This window comes from Bombina bombina, chromosome 10, assembly GCF_027579735.1.
Source record: "Bombina bombina isolate aBomBom1 chromosome 10, aBomBom1.pri, whole genome shotgun sequence".
NCBI classification, from domain to species: domain Eukaryota; kingdom Metazoa; phylum Chordata; class Amphibia; order Anura; family Bombinatoridae; genus Bombina; species Bombina bombina.
In genome coordinates, this window is record NC_069508.1 from 157,308,719 (window position 1) to 157,329,176 (window position 20,458).

Here is a 20,458-nt window from a genome sequence, read left to right on the forward strand (position 1 = left end):
ATAGTGGGGGGTAGTTTGTATAGTGTGTGCTGTGTATAGTGGGGGGTAGTTTGTATAGTGTGTGCTGTTGTATAGTGGGGGTAGTTTGTATAGTGTGTGCTTTTGTATAGTGGGGGGTAGTTTGTATAGTGTGTGCTGTTGTATAGTGGGGGGGTAGTTTGTATAGTGTGTGCTGTTGTATAGTGGGGGGTAGTTTGTATAGTGTGTGCTGTTGTATAGTGGGGGGTAGTTTGTATAGTGTATGCTGTTGTATAGTGGAGGGTAGTTTGTATAGTGTGTGCTGTTGTATAGTGGGGGGGGGTAGTTTGTATAGTGTGTGCTGTTGTATAGTGGGGGGGGGGGTAGTTTGTATAGTGTGTGCTGTTGTATAGGGGGGGGTAGTTTGTATAGTGTGCTGTTGTATAGTGGGGGGGGGGGTATTTTGTATAGTGTGTGCTGTTGTATAGTGTGGGGTTAGTTTGTATAGTGTGCTGTTGTATAGTGGGAGGTAGTTTGTATAGTGTGTGCTGTTGTATAGTGGGGGGTAGTTTGTATAGTGTGTGCTGTTGTATAGTGGAGGGTAATTTGTATAGTGTGTGCTGTTGTATAGTGGGGGGGGTAGTTTGTATAGTGTGTGCTGTTGTATAGTGGGGGGTAGTTTGTATAGTGTGTGCTGTTGTATAGTGTGGGTAGTTAATATAGTGTGTGCTGTTGTATAGTGGGGGGTAGTTTGTATATTGTGTGCTGTTGTATAGTGTGGGGTTAGTTTGTATAGTGTGTGCTGTTGTATAGTGGGGGGTAGTTTGTATAAAGTGTGCTGTTGTATAGTGGGGGGTAGTTTGTATAGTGTGTGCTGTTGTATAGTGTGGGTAGTTAATATAGTGTGTGCTGTTATATAGTGGGGGGGTAGTTTGTATATTGTGTGCTGTTGTATAGTGTGGGGTTAGTTTGTATAGTGTGTGCTGTTGTATAGTGGGGTGTAGTTTCTATAGTGTGTGCTGTTGTATAGTGGAGGGTAATTTGTATAGTGTGTGCTGTTTTATAATGGGGGGGGGGGGTAGTTTGTATATTGTGTGCTGTTGTATAGTGTGGGGTTAGTTTGTATAGTGTGCTGTTGTATAGTGGGAGGTAGTTTGTATAGTGTGTGCTGTTGTATAGTGGGGGGTAGTTTGTATAGTGTGTGCTGTTGTATAGTGGAGGGTAATTTGTATAGTGTGTGCTGTTGTATAGTGGGGGGTAGTTTGTATAGTGTGTGCTGTTGTATAGTGGGGGGTAGTTTGTATAGTGTGTGCTGTTGTATAGTTTGTATATTGTGTGCTGTTGTATAGTGTGGGGTTAGTTTGTATAGTGTGCTGTTGTATAGTGGGAGGTAGTTTGTATAGTGTGTGCTGTTGTATAGTGGGGGGTAGTTTGTATAGTGTGTGCTGTTGTATAGTGGAGGGTAATTTGTATAGTGTGTGCTGTTGTATAGTGGGGGGTAGTTTGTATAGTGTATGCTGTTGTATAGTGGGGGGTAGTTTGTATAGTGTGTGCTGTTGTATAGTGGGGGGTAGTTTGTATAGTGCGCGCTGTTGTATAGTGGGGGATAGTTTGTATAGTGTGTGCTGTTGTATAGTGGGGAATAGTTTATATAGTGTGCGCTGTTGTATAGTGGGGAGGTAGTTTGTATAGTGTGCGCTGTTGTATAGTGGGGGAATAGCTTATATAGTGTGCACTGTTGTATAGTGGGGATGTAGTTTGTATAGTGTGTGCTGTTGTATAGTGGGGGAATAGTTTATATAGTGTGCTGTTGTATAGTGGGGAGGTAGTTTGTATAGTGTGTGCTGTTGTATAGTGGGGGGGTAGTTTATATAGTGTGTGCTGTTGTATAGTGGGAGGGGTAGTTTGTATAGTGTGTGCTGTTGTATAGTGGGGGGGGGGTGTAGTTTATATAGTGTGTGCTGTTGTATAGTGGGGGGGTAGTAGTTTGTATAGTGTGTGCTGTTGTATAGTGGGGAGGTAGTTTGTATAGTTTGTGCTGTTGTATAGTGGGGAGGTAGTTTGTATAGTGTGTGCTGTTGTATATTGGGGGGTAGTTTGTATAGTGTGTGCTGTTGTATAGTGGGGAGGCAGTTTGTATAGTGTGTGCTGTTGTATAGTGGGGGGTAGTTTGTATAGTGTTTGCTGTTGTATAGTAAGGGGTAGTTTGTATAGTGTGTGCTGTTGTATAGTGGAGGGGTAGTTTGTATAGTGTGTGCTGTTGTATAGTATGGGGGGTAGTTTTTATAGTGTGTGCTGTTGTATAGTGGGGGTAGTTTGTATAGTGGGGGTGTAGTTTGTATAGTGTGCGCTGTTGTATAGTGTGGGTAGTTTATATAGTGTGTGCTGTTGTATAGTGGGGGGGGTAGTTTGTATAGTGTGCACTGTTGTATAGTGGGGGTAGTTTGTATAGTGTGCGCTGTTGTATAGTGGAGAGGTAGTTTGTATAGTGTGTGCTGTTGTATAGTGGAGAGGTAGTTTGTATAGTGTGGGTTGTTTTTATAGTGTGCGCTGTTGTATAGTGTGGGTTGTTTGTATAGTGAGCACTGTTGTATAGTGGGGGGTTGTTTGTATAGTGTGCACTGTTGTATAGTGGGGGGGTTGTTTGTATAGTGAGCGCTGTTGTATAGTGGGGGGTTGTTTGTATAGTGTGCGCTGTTGTATAGTGGGGGGGTTGTTCGTATAGTGTGCGCTGTTGTATAGTGGGGGGGTAGTTTGTATAGTGTGCGCTGTTGTATAGTGGGGGGGTTGTTTGTATAGTGTGCGCTGTTGTATAGTGGGGGGGTAGTTTGTATAGTGTGCGCTGTTGTATAGTGAGAGGTAGTTTGTATAGTGTGTGCTGTTGTATAGTGGAGAGGTAGTTTGTATAGTGTGGGTTGTTTGTATAGTGTGCGCTGTTGTATAGTGTGGGTTGTTTGTATAGTGTGCGCTGTTGTATAGTGGGGGGGGGGTAGTTTGTATAGTGTGCGCTGTTGTATAGTGGAGAGGTAGTTTGTATAGTGTGGGTTGTTTGTATAGTGTGCGCTGTTGTATAGTGTGGGTTGTTTGTATAGTGTGCGCTGTTGTATAGTGGGGGGGGGTAGTTTGTATAGTGTGTGCTGTTGTATAGTGGGGGGGGGGTTGTTTGTATAGTGTGCGCTGTTGTATAGTGGGGGGGGTAGTTTGTATAGTGTGCGCTGTTGTATAGTGGGGGGGTTGTTTGTATAGTGTGCGCTGTTGTATAGTGGGGGGGTAGTTTGTATAGTGTGCGCTGTTGTATAGTGGGGGGGTTGTTTGTATAGTGTGTGCTGTTGTATAGTGTGGGTTGTTTGTATAGTGTGCGCTGTTGTATAGTGTGGGTTGTTTGTATAGTGTGCGCTGTTGTATAGTGTGGGTTGTTTGTATAGTGTGCGCTGTTGTATAGTGTGGGTTGTTTGTATAGTGTGCGCTGTTGTATAGTGGGGGGGGGGTTGTTTGTATAGTGTGCGCTGTTGTATAGTGGAGGGTTAGTTTGTATAGTGTGCGCTGTTGTATAGTGGGGGGTTAGTTTGTATAGTGTGCGCTGTTGTATAGTGGGGGGGTAGTTTGTATAGTGTGTGCTGTTGTATAGTGGGGGGGTTGTTTGTATAGTGTGCGCTGTTGTATAGTGGGGGGGTAGTTTGTATAGTGTGCGCTGTTGTATAGTGGGGGGGTTGTTTGTATAGTGTGCGCTGTTGTATAGTGGGGGGAGTAGTTTGTATAGTGTGCGCTGTTGTATAGTGGGGGGGTTGTTTGTATAGTGTGCGCTGTTGTATAGTGGGGGGGGTAGTTTGTATAGTGTGCGCAGTTGTATAGTGGGGGTGTTGTTTGTATAGTGTGCGCTGTTGTATAGTGGGGGGGGTAGTTTGTATAGTGTGCGCTGTTGTATAGTGGGGGGGGTTGTTTGTATAGTGTGCGCTGTTGTATAGTGGGGGGGGTTGTTTGTATAGTGTGCGCTGTTGTATAGTGGGGGGGAGTTGTTTGTATAGTGTGCGCTGTTGTATAGTGGGGGGGGTAGTTTGTATAGTGTGCGCTGTTGTATAGTGGGGGGGTTGTTTGTATAGTGTGCGCTGTTGTATAGTGGGGGGAGTAGTTTGTATAGTGTGCGCTGTTGTATAGTGGGGGGATTGTTTGTATAGTGTGCGCTGTTGTATAGTGGGGGGGTTGTTTGTATAGTGTGCGCTGTTGTATAGTGGGGGGAGTAGTTTGTATAGTGTGCGCTGTTGTATAGTGGGGGGGTTAGTTTGTATAGTGTGCGCTGTTGTATAGTGGGGGGAGGGGGGTAAGTTTCTGTTTGTTTAGTTATATTGTGAAGGACTTGCTGATGCCGTATCCTGCACAGTTGAGTTAGGGACACACTGAGACATACCAGGCACTATAGGACCAATGTGTTGCACCCTGAGATCACAATGTTGGTGGATACGCTGTGCACTTCTGATTCACTAGTGTGTGGCACAAATACCTCTATATACAGGGAGTGATGATCAGAACCTCATATAACAACCAGCTGTAATAACAGAAGATTCGTTATCTGTGTCACGTACAGACTCTGGCGATAAGTCACACACACACAACGCTGCTCACATGACTCTGGGGTCTGCAAACCCACAAATGTGTTCAATGTGCACAGCTATGCTGTTTAACCCCTTAGCTGTATAGTGTGCGCTGTTGTATAGTGTGGGTTGTTTGTATAGTGTGCGCTGTTGTATAGTGGGGGGGTAGTTTGTATAGTGTGCGCTGTTGTATAGTGGAGAGGTAGTTTGTATAGTGTGGGTTGTTTGTATAGTGTGCGCTGTTGTATAGTGTGGGTTGTTTGTATAGTGTGCGCTGTTGTATAGTGGGGGGGTAGTTTGTATAGTGTGTGCTGTTGTATAGTGGGGGGGTTGTTTGTATAGTGTGCGCTGTTGTATAGTGGGGGGGTAGTTTGTATAGTGTGCGCTGTTGTATAGTGGGGGGGTTGTTTGTATAGTGTGCGCTGTTGTATAGTGGGGGGGGGTAGTTTGTATAGTGTGCACTGTTGTATAGTGGGGGTAGTTTGTATAGTGTGCGCTGTTGTATAGTGGAGAGGTAGTTTGTATAGTGTGCGCTGTTGTATAGTGGAGAGGTAGTTTGTATAGTGTGGGTTGTTTGTATAGTGTGCGCTGTTGTATAGTGTGGGTTGTTTGTATAGTGAGCACTGTTGTATAGTGGGGGGTTGTTTGTATAGTGTGCGCTGTTGTATAGTGGGGGGGTTGTTTGTATAGTGAGCGCTGTTGTATAGTGGGGGGTTGTTTGTATAGTGTGCGCTGTTCTATAGTGGGGGGGTTGTTCGTATAGTGTGCGCTGTTGTATAGTGGGGGGGTAGTTTGTATAGTGTGCGCTGTTGTATAGTGGGGGGTTGTTTGTATAGTGTGCGCTGTTGTATAGTGGGGGGGTAGTTTGTATAGTGTGCGCTGTTGTATAGTGAGAGGTAGTTTGTATAGTGTGTGCTGTTGTATAGTGGAGAGGTAGTTTGTATAGTGTGGGTTGTTTGTATAGTGTGCGCTGTTGTATAGTGTGGGTTGTTTGTATAGTGTGCGCTGTTGTATAGTGGAGAGGTAGTTTGTATAGTGTGGGTTGTTTGTATAGTGTGCGCTGTTGTATAGTGTGGGTTGTTTGTATAGTGTGCGCTGTTGTATAGTGGGGGGGGGGTAGTTTGTATAGTGTGTGCTGTTGTATAGTGGGGGGGGTTGTTTGTATAGTGTGCGCTGTTGTATAGTGGGGGGGGGTAGTTTGTATAGTGTGCGCTGTTGTATAGTGGGGGGGTTGTTTGTATAGTGTGCGCTGTTGTATAGTGGGGGGGTAGTTTGTATAGTGTGCGCTGTTGTATAGTGGGGGGGTTGTTTGTATAGTGTGCGCTGTTGTATAGTGTTGGTTGTTTGTATAGTGTGCGCTGTTGTATAGTGTGGGTTGTTTGTATAGTGTGCGCTGTTGTATAGTGTGGGTTGTTTGTATAGTGTGCGCTGTTGTATAGTGTGGGTTGTTTGTATAGTGTGCGCTGTTGTATAGTGGGGGGGGTTGTTTGTATAGTGTGCGCTGTTGTATAGTGGGGGGTTAGTTTGTATAGTGTGCGCTGTTGTATAGTGGGGGGTTAGTTTGTATAGTGTTCGCTGTTGTATAGTGGGGGGGTAGTTTGTATAGTGTGTGCTGTTGTATAGTGGGGGGGGTTGTTTGTATAGTGTGCGCTGTTGTATAGTGGGGGGGGTAGTTTGTATAGTGTGCGCTGTTGTATAGTGGGGGGGTTGTTTGTATAGTGTGCGCTGTTGTATAGTGGGGGGAGTAGTTTGTATAGTGTGCGCTGTTGTATAGTGGGGGGGTTGTTTGTATAGTGTGCGCTGTTGTATAGTGGGGGGGTAGTTTGTATAGTGTGCGCTGTTGTATAGTGGGGGGGTAGTTTGTATAGTGTGCGCTGTTGTATAGTGGGGGGGTAGTTTGTATAGTGTGCGCTGTTGTATAGTGGGGGGGTAGTTTGTATAGTGTGCGCTGTTGTATAGTGGGGGGTTAGTTTGTATAGTGTGCGCTGTTGTATAGTGGGGATGTTGTTTGTATAGTGTGCGCTGTTGTATAGTGGGGGGAGGGGGGTAAGTTTCTGTTTGTTTAGTTATATTGTGAAGGACTTGCTGATGCCGTATCCTGCACAGTTGGGTTAGGGACACACTGAGACATACCAGGCACTATAGGACCAATGTGTTGCACCCTGAGATCACAATGTTGGTGGATACGCTGTGCACTTCTGATTCACTAGTGTGTGGCACAAATACCTCTATATACAGGGAGTGATGATCAGAACCTCATATAACAACCAGCTGTAATAACAGAAGATTCGTTATCTGTGTCACGTACAGACTCTGGCGATAAGTCACACACACATAACGCTGCTCACATGACTCTGGGGTTTGCAAACCCACAAATGTGTTCAATGTGCACAGCTATGCTGTTTAACCCCTTAGCTGTATAGTGTGCGCTGTTGTATAGTGTGGGTTGTTTGTATAGTGTGCGCTGTTGTATAGTGTGGGTTGTTTGTATAGTGTGCGCTGTTGTATAGTGGGGGGGGTAGTTTGTATAGTGTGCGCTGTTGTATAGTGGAGAGGTAGTTTGTATAGTGTGGGTTGTTTGTATAGTGTGCGCTGTTGTATAGTGTGGGTTGTTTGTATAGTGTGCGCTGTTGTATAGTGGGGGGGTAGTTTGTATAGTGTGTGCTGTTGTATAGTTGGGGGGTTGTTTGTATAGTGTGCGCTGTTGTATAGTGGGGGGGGGGTAGTTTGTATAGTGTGCGCTGTTGTATAGTGGGGGGGTTGTTTGTATAGTGTGCGCTGTTGTATAGTGGGGGGGGGTAGTTTGTATAGTGTGCGCTGTTGTATAGTGGGGGGGTTGTTTGTATAGTGTGCGCTGTTGTACAGTGTGGGTTGTTTGTATAGTGTGCGCTGTTGTATAGTGTGGGTTGTTTGTATAGTGTGCGCTGTTGTATAGTGTGGGTTGTTTGTATAGTGTGCGCTGTTGTATAGTGTGGGTTGTTTGTATAGTGTGCGCTGTTGTATAGTGGGGGGGTTGTCTGTATAGTGTGCGCTGTTGTATAGTGGGGGGTTAGTTTGTATAGTGTGCGCTGTTGTATAGTGGGGGGTTAGTTTGTATAGTGTGCGCTGTTGTATAGTGGGGGGGTAGTTTGTATAGTGTGTGCTGTTGTATAGTGGGGGGGGTTGTTTGTATAGTGTGCGCTGTTGTATAGTGGGGGGCGTAGTTTGTATAGTGTGCGCTGTTGTATAGTGGGGGGGGTAGTTTGTATAGTGTGCGCTGTTGTATAGTGGGGGGGTTGTTTGTATAGTGTGCGCTGTTGTATAGTGGGGGGAGTAGTTTGTATAGTGTGCGCTGTTGTATAGTGGGGGGGTTGTTTGTATAGTGTGCGCTGTTGTATAGTGGGGGGGTAGTTTGTATAGTGTGCGCTGTTGTATAGTGGGGGGGTAGTTTGTATAGTGTGCGCTGTTGTATAGTGGGGGGGTAGTTTGTATAGTGTGCGCTGTTGTATAGTGGGGGGGTAGTTTGTATAGTGTGCGCTGTTGTATAGTGGGGGGTTAGTTTGTATAGTGTGCGCTGTTGTATAGTGGGGATGTTGTTTGTATAGTGTGCGCTGTTGTATAGTGGGGGGAGGGGGGTAAGTTTCTGTTTGTTTAGTTATATTGTGAAGGACTTGCTGATGCCGTATCCTGCACAGTTGGGTTAGGGACACACTGAGACATACCAGGCACTATAGGACCAATGTGTTGCACCCTGAGATCACAATGTTGGTGGATACGCTGTGCACTTCTGATTCACTAGTGTGTGGCACAAATACCTCTATATACAGGGAGTGATGATCAGAACCTCATATAACAACCAGCTGTAATAACAGAAGATTCGTTATCTGTGTCACGTACAGACTCTGGCGATAAGTCACACACACATAACGCTGCTCACATGACTCTGGGGTTTGCAAACCCACAAATGTGTTCAATGTGCACAGCTATGCTGTTTAACCCCTTAGCTGTATAGTGTGCGCTGTTGTATAGTGTGGGTTGTTTGTATAGTGTGCGCTGTTGTATAGTGTGGGTTGTTTGTATAGTGTGCGCTGTTGTATAGTGGGGGGGGGTAGTTTGTATAGTGTGCGCTGTTGTATAGTGGAGAGGTAGTTTGTATAGTGTGGGTTGTTTGTATAGTGTGCGCTGTTGTATAGTGTGGGTTGTTTGTATAGTGTGCGCTGTTGTATAGTGGGGGGGTAGTTTGTATAGTGTGTGCTGTTGTATAGTTGGGGGGTTGTTTGTATAGTGTGCGCTGTTGTATAGTGGGGGGGGGGGTAGTTTGTATAGTGTGCGCTGTTGTATAGTGGGGGGGTTGTTTGTATAGTGTGCGCTGTTGTATAGTGGGGGGGGTAGTTTGTATAGTGTGCGCTGTTGTATAGTGGGGGGGTTGTTTGTATAGTGTGCGCTGTTGTACAGTGTGGGTTGTTTGTATAGTGTGCGCTGTTGTATAGTGTGGGTTGTTTGTATAGTGTGCGCTGTTGTATAGTGTGGGTTGTTTGTATAGTGTGCGCTGTTGTATAGTGTGGGTTGTTTGTATAGTGTGCGCTGTTGTATAGTGGGGGGGTTGTCTGTATAGTGTGCGCTGTTGTATAGTGGGGGGTTAGTTTGTATAGTGTGCGCTGTTGTATAGTGGGGGGTTAGTTTGTATAGTGTGCGCTGTTGTATAGTGGGGGGGTAGTTTGTATAGTGTGTGCTGTTGTATAGTGGGGGGGGTTGTTTGTATAGTGTGCGCTGTTGTATAGTGGGGGGCGTAGTTTGTATAGTGTGCGCTGTTGTATAGTGGGGGGGTTGTTTGTATAGTGTGCGCTGTTGTATAGTGGGGGGGGGGGTAGTTTGTATAGTGTGCGCTGTTGTATAGTGGGGGGGTTGTTTGTATAGTGTGCGCTGTTGTATAGTGGGGGGGGTTTTGTATAGTGTGCGCTGTTGTATAGTGTGGGTTGTTTGTATAGTGTGCGCTGTTGTATAGTGTGGGTTGTTTGTATAGTGTGCGCTGTTGTATTGTGTGGGTTGTTTGTATAGTGTGCGCTGTTGTATAGTGGGGGGGTTGTCTGTATAGTGTGCGCTGTTGTATAGTGGGGGGTTAGTTTGTATATTGTGCGCTGTTGTATAGTGGGGGGTTAGTTTGTATAGTGTGCGCTGTTGTATAGTGGGGGGGTAGTTTGTATAGTGTGTGCTGTTGTATAGTGGGGGGGGGGTGTTTGTATAGTGTGCGCTGTTGTATAGTGGGGGGGGTAGTTTGTATAGTGTGCGCTGTTGTATAGGGGGGGTTGTTTGTATAGTGTGCGCTGTTGTATAGTGGGGGGGTAGTTTGTATAGTGTGCGCTGTTGTATAGTGGGGGGGGTAGTTTGTATAGTGTGCGCTGTTGTATAGGGGGGGGTGTTTGTATAGTGTGCGCTGTTGTATAGTGGGGGGGGTAGTTTGTATAGTGTGCGCTGTTGTATAGTGGGGGGGTTGTTTGTATAGTGTGCGCTGTTGTATAGTGGGGGGGGGTAGTTTGTATAGTGTGCGCTGTTGTATAGTGGGGGGGTTGTTTGTATAGTGTGCGCTGTTGTATAGTGGGGGGGTAGTTTGTATAGTGTGCGCTGTTGTATAGTGGGGGGGTTGTTTGTATAGTGTGCGCTGTTGTATAGTGGGGGGTTAGTTTGTATAGTGTGCACTGTTGTATAGTGGGGGGGTTGTTTGTATAGTGTGCGCTGTTGTATAGTGGGGGGGGTTGTTTGTATAGTGTGCGCTGTTGTATAGTGGGGGGGGGTAGTTTGTATAGTGTGCGCTGTTGTATAGTGGGGGGGTAGTTTGTATAGTGTGCGCTGTTGTATAGTGTGGGTTGTTTGTATAGTGTGCGCTGTTGTATAGTGGGGGGGGTTGTTTGTATAGTGTGCGCTGTTGTATAGTGGGGGGTTAGTTTGTATAGTGTGCACTGTTGTATAGTGGGGGGGTAGTTTGTATAGTGTGCGCTGTTGTATGGCTGAGGGGGGTAGTTTATATAGTGTGCGCTGTTGTATAGTGGGGGGGGTAGTTTGTATAGTGTGCGCTGTTGTATAGTGGGGGGGTAGTTTGTATAGTGTGCGCTGTTGTATAGTGGGGGGGTTGTTTGTATAGTGTGCGCTGTTGTATAGTGGGGGGTTAGTTTGTATAGTGTGCGCTGTTGTATAGTGTGGGTTGTTTGTATAGTGTGCGCTGTTGTATAGTGGGGGGTTAGTTTGTATAGTGTGCGCTGTTGTATAGTGGGGGGTTAGTTTGTATAGTGAGCGCTGTTGTATAGTGGGGGGGTTGTTTGTATAGTGAGCGCTGTTGTATAGTGGGGGGGTTGTTTGTATAGTGAGCGCTGTTGTATAGTGGGGGGGTTAGTTTGTATAGTGTGCGCTGTTGTATAGTGGGGGGGGTTGTTTGTATAGTGAGCGCTGTTGTATAGTGGGGGGGTTAGTTTGTATAGTGTGCGCTGTTGTATGACGGAGGGGGGTAAGTTTCTGTTTGTTTAGTTATATTGTGAAGGACTTGCTGATGCCGTATCCTGCACAGTTGGGTTAGGGACACACTGAGACATACCAGGCACTATAGGACCAATGTGTTGCACCCTGAGATCACAATGTTGGTGGATACGCTGTGCACTTCTGATTCACTAGTGTGTGGCACAAATACCTCTATATACAGGGAGTGATGATCAGAACCTCATATAACAACCAGCTGTAATAATAGAAGATTCGTTATCTGTGTCACGTACAGACCCTGGCGATAAGTCACACACACATAACGCTGCTCACATGACTCTGGGGTCTGCAAACCCACAAATGTGTTCAATGTGCACAGCTATGCTGTTTAACCCCTTAGCTGCAGTAATACTTGTTAGGGTTAACCCCTTCACTACAAGGGACACTGCATAGTTCTGATTGTATCTAATTAGCTCATAGAGTTGCTGCTATGCACTATTGGTAATGTTTAACCCATTGCATGCCAGAAACACTTCAGTATATAGTATTGGTATTTAACTGCTCCTCAGCTGCCATTGTGATCTTTAGTGAGTATTTTAACCCCTTGACTCCTAGAGAAGTCTGCAGTGCATAGTTGTGATATTTAACCCACTGGCACTTAAATGGTTAACCCATTAGCTGCCCCAGACAATAAAGCATAGTTGCATTGTTTAAGTCCTTGGCTGGCAGGGATGGTGCAAGGCATATCGAGATGCTTAACCCATTAGCCACCACAGACCAGGCTATGCATGATGTTTAGCAGAGATGCTGTAACGCATATAACATTTAACCCCTTTTGTCCCAGTGGACATGAATACAGAATAGTGATAATTAACCCCGTATATAAATATCACTTGAAGGAGATATGACCAGGTATAGGCACAGACAAAGGTTGTGGCGGACATTTTCCAAAGAACAGACCTTAGTGAAGGACACCAAGGTACATTTGAAATGAAAAACATTATTTTATAGTGCTTGGTGTTAATATACTGATGCAGATACCACTGATCCTATAACCAGCCCTCCTCTGGCTATACCCATGTGCCAGTGTCACTACTGTGTCATTATATAGTGCTGGGTGTTAATATACTGATGCAGATACCACTGATCCTATAACCAGCCCTCCTCTGGCTATACCCATGTGCCAGTGTCACTACTGTGTCATTATATAGTGCTGGGTGTTATTATACTGATGCAGATACCACTGACCCTATAACAGCCCTCCTCTGGCTATATCCATGTGCCAGTGTCACTACTGTGTCATTATATAGTGCTGGGTGTTATTATACTGATGCAGATACCACTGATCCTATAACCAGTCCTCCTCTGGCTATACCCATGTGCCAGTGTCACTACTGTGTCATTATATAGTGCTGGGTGTTATTATACTGATGCAGATACCACTGACCCTATAACCAGACCTCCTCTGGCTATACCCATGTGCCAGTGTCACTACTGTGTCATTATATAGTGCTGGGTGTTATTATACTGATGCAGATACCACTGATCCTATAACCAGCCCTCTTCTGGCTATATCCATGTGCCAGTGTCACTACTGTGTCATTATATAGTGCTGGGTGTTATTATACTGATGCAGATACCACTGATCCTATAACCAGCCCTCCTCTGGCTATACCCATGTGCCAGTGTCACTACTGTGTCATTATATAGTGCTTGGTGTTATTATACTGATGCAGATACCATTGATTCTATAACCAGCCCTCTTCTGGCTATACCCATGTGCCAGTGTCACTACTGTGTCTTTGTATAGTGCAGAGTGTTATTATACAGATGCAGATACCACTGATCCTATAACCAGCCCTCCTCTGGCTATACCCATGTGCCAGTGTCACTACTGTGTCATTATATAGTGCTGGGTGTTATTATACTGATGCAGATACCACTGATCCTATAACCAGTCCTCCTCTGGCTATACCCATGAGCCAGTGTTACTACTGTGTCATTATATAGTGCTGGGTGTTATTATACTGATGCAGATACCACTGATCCTATAACCAGCCCTCCTCTGGCTATACCCATGAGCCAGTGTCACTACTGTGTCATTATATAGTGCTGGGTGTTATTATACAGATGCAGATACCACTGATCCTATAACCAGCCCTCCTCTGGCTATACCCATGAGCCAGTGTCACTACTGTGTCATTATATAGTGCTGGGTGTTATTATACTGATGCAGATCCCACTGATCCTATAACCTGCCCTCTTCTGGCTATACCCATGTGCCAGTGTCACTACTGTGTCATTATATAGTGCTGGGTGTTATTATACTGATGCAGATACCACTGATCCTATAACCAGCCCTCCTCTGGCTATATCCATGTGCCAGTGTCACTACTGTGTCATTATATAGTGCTGGGTGTTATTATACTGATGCAGATACCACTGATCCTATAACCAGCCCTCCTCTGGCTATACCCATGTGCCAGTGTCACTACTGTGTCATTATATAGTGCTGGGTATTATTATACTGATGCAGATACCACTGATTCTATAACCTGCCCTCCTCTGGCTATACCCATGTGCCAGTGTCACTACTGTGTCATTATATAGTGCTTAGTGTTATTATACTGATGCAGATACCACTGATTCTATAACCAGCCCTCTTCTGGCTATACCCATGAGCCAGTGTCACTACTGTGTCATTATATAGTGCTGGCTGTTATTATACTGATGCAGATACCACTGATCCTATAACCAGCCCTCCTCTGGCTATACCTGAGCCAGTGTCACTACTGTGTCATTATATAGTGCTTAGTGTTATTATACTGATGCAGATACCACTGATCCTATAACCAGCCCTCCTCTGGCTATACCCATGTGCCAGTGTCACTACTGTGTCATTATATAGTGCTTAGTGTTATTATACTGATACAGATACCACTGATTCTATAACCAGCCCTCTTCTGGCTATACCCATGAGCCAGTGTCACTACTGTGTCATTATATAGTGCTTAGTGTTATTATACTGATGCAGATACCACTGATCCTATAACCAGCCCTCCTCTGGCTATACCTATGTGCCAGTGTCACTACTGTGTCATTATATAGTGCTGGGTGTTATTATACTGATGCAGATACCACTGATCCTATAACCAGCCCTCCTCTGGCTATACCTATGTGCCAGTGTCACTACTGTGTCATTATATAGTGCTTGGTGTTATTATACTGATGCAGATCCCACTGATCCTATAACCTGCCCTCCTCTATCTATACCCATGAGCCAGTGTCACTACTGTGTCATTATATAGCGCTGGGTGTTATTATACTGATGCAGATACCACTGATCCTATAACCAGTCCTCCTCTATCTATACCCATGTGCCAGTGTCACTACTGTGTCATTATATAGTACTGGGTGTTATTATACTGATGCAGATACCACTGATCCTATAACCAGCCCTCCTCTGGCTATACCCATGTGCCAGTGTCACTACTGTGTCATTATATAGCGCTGGGTGTTATTATACTGATGCAGATACCACTGATCCTATAACCAGCCCTCCTCTGGCTATACCCATGTGCCAGTGTCACTACTGTGTCATTATATAGCGCTGGGTGTTATTATACTGATGCAGATACCACTGATCCTATAACCTGCCCTCCTCTATCTATACCCATGTGCCAGTGTCACTACTGTGTCATTATATAGCGCTGGGTGTTATTATACTGATGCAGATACCACTGATCCTATAACCAGTCCTCCTCTATCTATACCCATGTGCCAGTGTCACTACTGTGTCATTATATAGTACTGGGTGTTATTATACTGATGCAGATACCACTGATCCTATAACCAGCCCTCCTCTGGCTATACCCATGTGCCAGTGTCACTACTGTGTCATTATATAGCGCTGGGTGTTATTATACTGATGCAGATACCACTGATTCTATAACTAGCACTCCTCTGGGTATACGCATGTGCCAGTGTCACTACTGTGTCATTATATAGTGCTGGGTGTTATTATACTGATGCAGATACCACTGATCCTATAACCAGCTCTTGTCTGGCTATACGGATGTGCCAGTGTCACTACTGTGTCATTATATAGTGCTTGGTGTTATTATACTGATGCAGATACCACTGATCCTATAACCAGCCCTTGTCTAGCTATACGCATGTGCCAGTGTCACTACTGTGTCTTTGTATAGTGCTGGGTATTATTATACTGATGCAGATACCACTGACCCCATAACCAGCCCTCCTCTGGCTATACTCATGAGCCAGTGTCACTACTGTGTCATTATATAGTGCTGGGTGTTATACTGATGCAGATACCACTGACCCCATAACCAGCCCTCCTCTGGCTATACTCATGAGCCAGTGTCACTACTGTGTCATTATATAGTGCTGGGTGTTATACTGATGCAGATACCACTGATCCTATAACCAGCTCTTGTCTGGCTATACGGATGTGCCAGTGTCACTACTGTGTCATTATATAGTGCTGGGTGTTATTATACTGATGCAGATACCACTGATCCTATAACCAGCCCTCCTCTATCTATACCCATGTGCCAGTGTCACTACTGTGTCATTATATAGCGCTGGGTGTTATTATACTGATGCAGATACCACTGACCCCATAACCAGCCCTCCTCTGGCTATACTCATGAGCCAGTGTCACTACTGTGTCATTATATAGTGCTGGGTGTTATTATACTGATGCAGATACCGCTGACCCTATAACCAGCTCTTGTCTGGCTATACGGATGTGCCAGTGTCACTACTGTGTCATTATATAGTGCTGGGTGTTATTATACTGATGCAGATACCACTGATCCTATAACCAGCCCTCCTCTGGCTATACCTATGAGCCAGTGTCACTACTGTGTCATTATATAGTGCTGGGTGTTATTATACTGATGCAGATACCACTGATCCTATAACCAGCCCTCCTCTGGCTATACCCATGAGCCAGTGTCACTACTGTGTCATTATATAGTGCTGGGTGTTATTATACTGATGCAGATACCACTGATCCTATAACCAGCCCTCCTCTGGCTATACCCATGAGCCAGTGTCACTACTGTGTCATTATATAGTGCTGGGTGTTATTATACTGATGCAGATACCACTGATCCTATAACCAGCCCTCCTCTGGCTATACCCATGAGCCAGTGTCACTACTGTGTCATTATATAGTGCTGGGTGTTATTATACTGATGCAGATACACATCAAGTATTTCACTCAGGCTTTATTTATTCCATAACTTATTACAGAATATCGCTAGAAGTCTCTTGACAAGCCACTAACTTTATTTACACTACATATTTTTTTTTTATTCCTATTATTTAATCAGAAAGAAAAGATATACTAAGGTTGTGGCGGACACTGCCAGGGCTAGTCACGGACACCAGTGTCTGTGTACGGACACCTTGCCTATCCCTGGATATGACAAACCAGGCCTTAGACAAATAAGTGCTTTAGCATTGGATGCACAACTTGAATACAGATTTTGGGTATGAAACACCAATGCCAGATTTGGCTTTGCACACAGGGCACATTAGCAGTAACAGGGTGTCAGGGCATTGCTTAAAACCATGGGCAGGAACAGGTTAATCTTCTCTTTCAGCAAAGGATGATGTAATTGTCTAAAAGTATAAGTCTACGTCACTCTCCTGCTCAAGTTGTTTCACCACCTCCCTCTAGTGGTAAATCCAGAACTGTGCAGCCCAATCCTCTGTCAGACAATTCACCTTGACCCAGCTGCATTTTTCACATTTATACAAATAAGTTCTTTTTTCCCCCTTTAAATCACACATGACGAGTTGAGCAATGTGCTGCAGGGATGAGATGTGATGTATCTCAGTGTATAATATACTATCATATGCATGGTTAGCTGTGCAATGTGCTGCAGGGGTGAGATGTGATGTAACACTGTGTGTAATATACTATCACATATATGGTCAGATGCTCAATGTGCAGTGCTGCAAGGGTGAGATGTTATGTATCTCAGTGTGTAATATGCTATCAATTGCATGGTCAGATGTGCAATGTGCTGCAGGGGTGAGAAGGGTGAGATGTTATGTATCCCAGTGTGTAATATGCTATCATATGCATGGTGAGATGTGCAATGTGCTGCAGGGGTGAGATGTAATGTATCCCTGTGTGTAATATACTATCATATGTATGGCTAGATGTGCAATGTGCTGCAGGGGTGAGATGTAATGTATCCCTGTGTTTAATATACTATCATATGTATGGCTAGATGTGCAATGTGCTGTAGGGGTGAGATGTAATATACTATCATATGCATGGTCAGATGTGCAATGTGCTGCAGGGGCGAGATGTAATGTATCCCTGTGTGTAATATACTATCATATGTATGGCTAGATGTGCAATGTGCTGCAGGGGTGAGATGTAATGTATCCCTGTGTTTAATATACTATCATATGTATGGCTAGATGTGCAATGTGCTGTAGGGGTGAGATGTAATATACTATCATATGCATGGTCAGATGTGCAATGTGCTGCAGGGGTGAGATGTAATGTATCCCTGTGTTTAATATACTATCATATGTATGGCTAGATGTGCAATGTGCTGTAGGGGTGAGATGTAATATACTATCATATGCATGGTCAGATGTGCAATGTGCTGCAGGGGCGAGATGTAATGTATCCCTGTGTGTAATATACTATCATATGCATGGTCAGCTGTGCAATGTGCTGCAGGGCTGAAATGTTATGTATCCCAGTGTGTAATATGCTATCACATGTATGGTCAGATGCTCAATGTGCTGCAGGGGTGAGATGTGATGTATCCTTGTGTGTAATATACTATCATATGCATGGTCAGATGTGCAATGTGCTGCAGGGGTGAGATGTGATGTATCCTTGTGTGTAATATACTATCATATGCATGATCAGATGTGCAATGTGCTGCAGGGGTGATATGTGATGTATCCCTGTGTGTAATATACTATCATATGCATGGTCAGATGTGCAATGTGCTGCAGGGGTGAGATGTGATGTATCCTTGTGTGTAATATACTATCATATGCATGGTCAGATGTGCAATGTGCTGCAGGGGTGATATGTGATGTATCCCTGTGTGTAATATACTATCATATGCATGGTTATATGTGCAATGTGCTGCAGGGGTGAGATGTGATGTATCCCAGTGTGTTATATGCTATCACATGTATGGCTAGATGTGCAATGTGCTGCAGGGGTGAGATGTAATGTATCCCTGTGTGTAATATACTATCATATGCATGGCCAGATGTGAAATGTGCTGCTGTAGATGTTTGATGTTATATATCCCTGTATGTAATATGCTGTGAGATGCACGGTCAGATGTGCAATGAGCTGCAGGGGTGAAATGTGATGTATCTCAGTGTGTAATTTGCTATCACATGCATGGTCAAATGTGCAATGTGCTGCAGTGGGGTATATGATGTATCTCAGTATGTATTATGCTATCACATGCATGGACAGATGTGCTGAGGTATCCACCGAACATTATTTTGTACACAGCAAGTTCTGTATGTAAAATAACTTAGTAATGCACTTTTGCAGTTTTTTTTTCCTAGAAATTAACGAAAGTAAAAATCCTTTAGCAAGAGAATAGCAAAAGCCATGTACAGGTGATATCTATAAAGGGACAGTCCAGTCAAAATTAAACTTTAACGATCCAGCTAGGTCATGCAATTTTAAACAACTTTCCAATTTACTTTTATCATCAAATTTGCTTTGTTCTTTTGGTATTCTTTGTTGAAAGCTAAACCTAGGAAGACTCATATGCAAATTTCTAAGCCCCTGAAGGCCGCTACTTATCTTATATTTTGACAGTTTCCATGGCTAGACAGTGTTGGTTCATGTGTGCCTTTTAGATTGAGCTCATGGCATCTTTCTTCATATGGAACCGGAACGCGATCGGTAGAGCACTATCAGTAGAGCATGATCAGTACAGCACAATCAGTAGAGCATGATCAGTACAGCACTATCAGTAGAGTATGATCAGTACAGCACGATCGGTAGAGCATGATCAGTACAGCACGATCGGTAGAGCATGATCAGTACAGCACTATCAGTAGAGTATGATCAGTACAGCACAATCAGTAGAGCATGATCAGTACAGCACTATCAGTAGAGTATGATCAGTACAGCACGATCGGTAGAGCATGATCAGTACAGCACGATCGGTAGAGCATGATCAGTACAGCACGATCGGTAGAGCATGATCAGTACAGCACGATCGGTAGAGCATGATCAGTACAGCACTATCAGTAGAGCATGATTAGTACAGCACGATCAGTAGAGCATGATTAGTACAGCACGATCAGTAGAGCATGATCAGTACAGCACAATCGGTAGAGCATGATCAGTACAGCACTATCAGTAGAGCATGATTAGTACAGCACGATCAGTAGAGCATGATCAGTACAGCACTATCAGTAGAGCATGATAAGTACAGCACAATCAGTAGAGCATGATCAGTACAGAACGATCGGTAGAGCACGATCAGCACAGCGCGATCGGTAGAGCATAATCAGTACAGCACGATCGGTAGAGCATGATCAGTACAGCACTATCAGTAGAGCATGATTAGTACAGCACGATCAGTAGAGCATGATCAGTACAGCACTATCAGTAGAGCATGATAAGTACAGCACAATCAGTAGAGCATGATCAGTACAGAATGATCAGTAGAGCACGAGCAGCACAGCGCGATTGGTAGAGCATGATCAGTACAGCACAATCAGTAGAGCATGATCAGTACAGCACGATCGGTAGAGCATGATCAGTACAGCACGATCGGTAGAGCATGATCAGTACAACAAGATCAGTAGAGCATGATCAGTACAGCATGATCAGTAGAGCATGATCAGTTCAGCACGATCGGTAGAGCATGATCAGTACAGCACGATCGGTAGAGCATGATCAGTACAGCACGAACGGTAGAGCATGATCAGTATAGCACGATCGGTAGAGCATGATCAGTACAGCACGATCGGTAGAGCATGATCAGTACAGCACTATCAGTAGAGCATGATCAGTACAGCACGATCGGTAGAGCATGATCAGTACAGCACGATCGGTAGAGCATGATCAGTACAGCAAGATCAGTAGAGCATGATCAGTACAGTATGATCAGTAGAGCATGATCAGTTCAGCACGATCGGTAGAGCATGATCAGCACAGCACGATCGGTAGAGCATGATCAGTACAGCACGATCGGTAGAGCATGATCAGTACAGCACTATCAGTAGAGCATGATTAGTACAGCACTATCAGTAGAGCATGATCAGTACAGCACTATCAGTAGAGCATAATCAGTACAGCACTATCAGTAGAGCATGATCAGTACAGCACGATCGGTAGAGCATGATCACTACAGCACGATCGGTAGAGCATGATCAGTACAGCACTATCAGTAGAGCATGATCAGTACAGCACTATC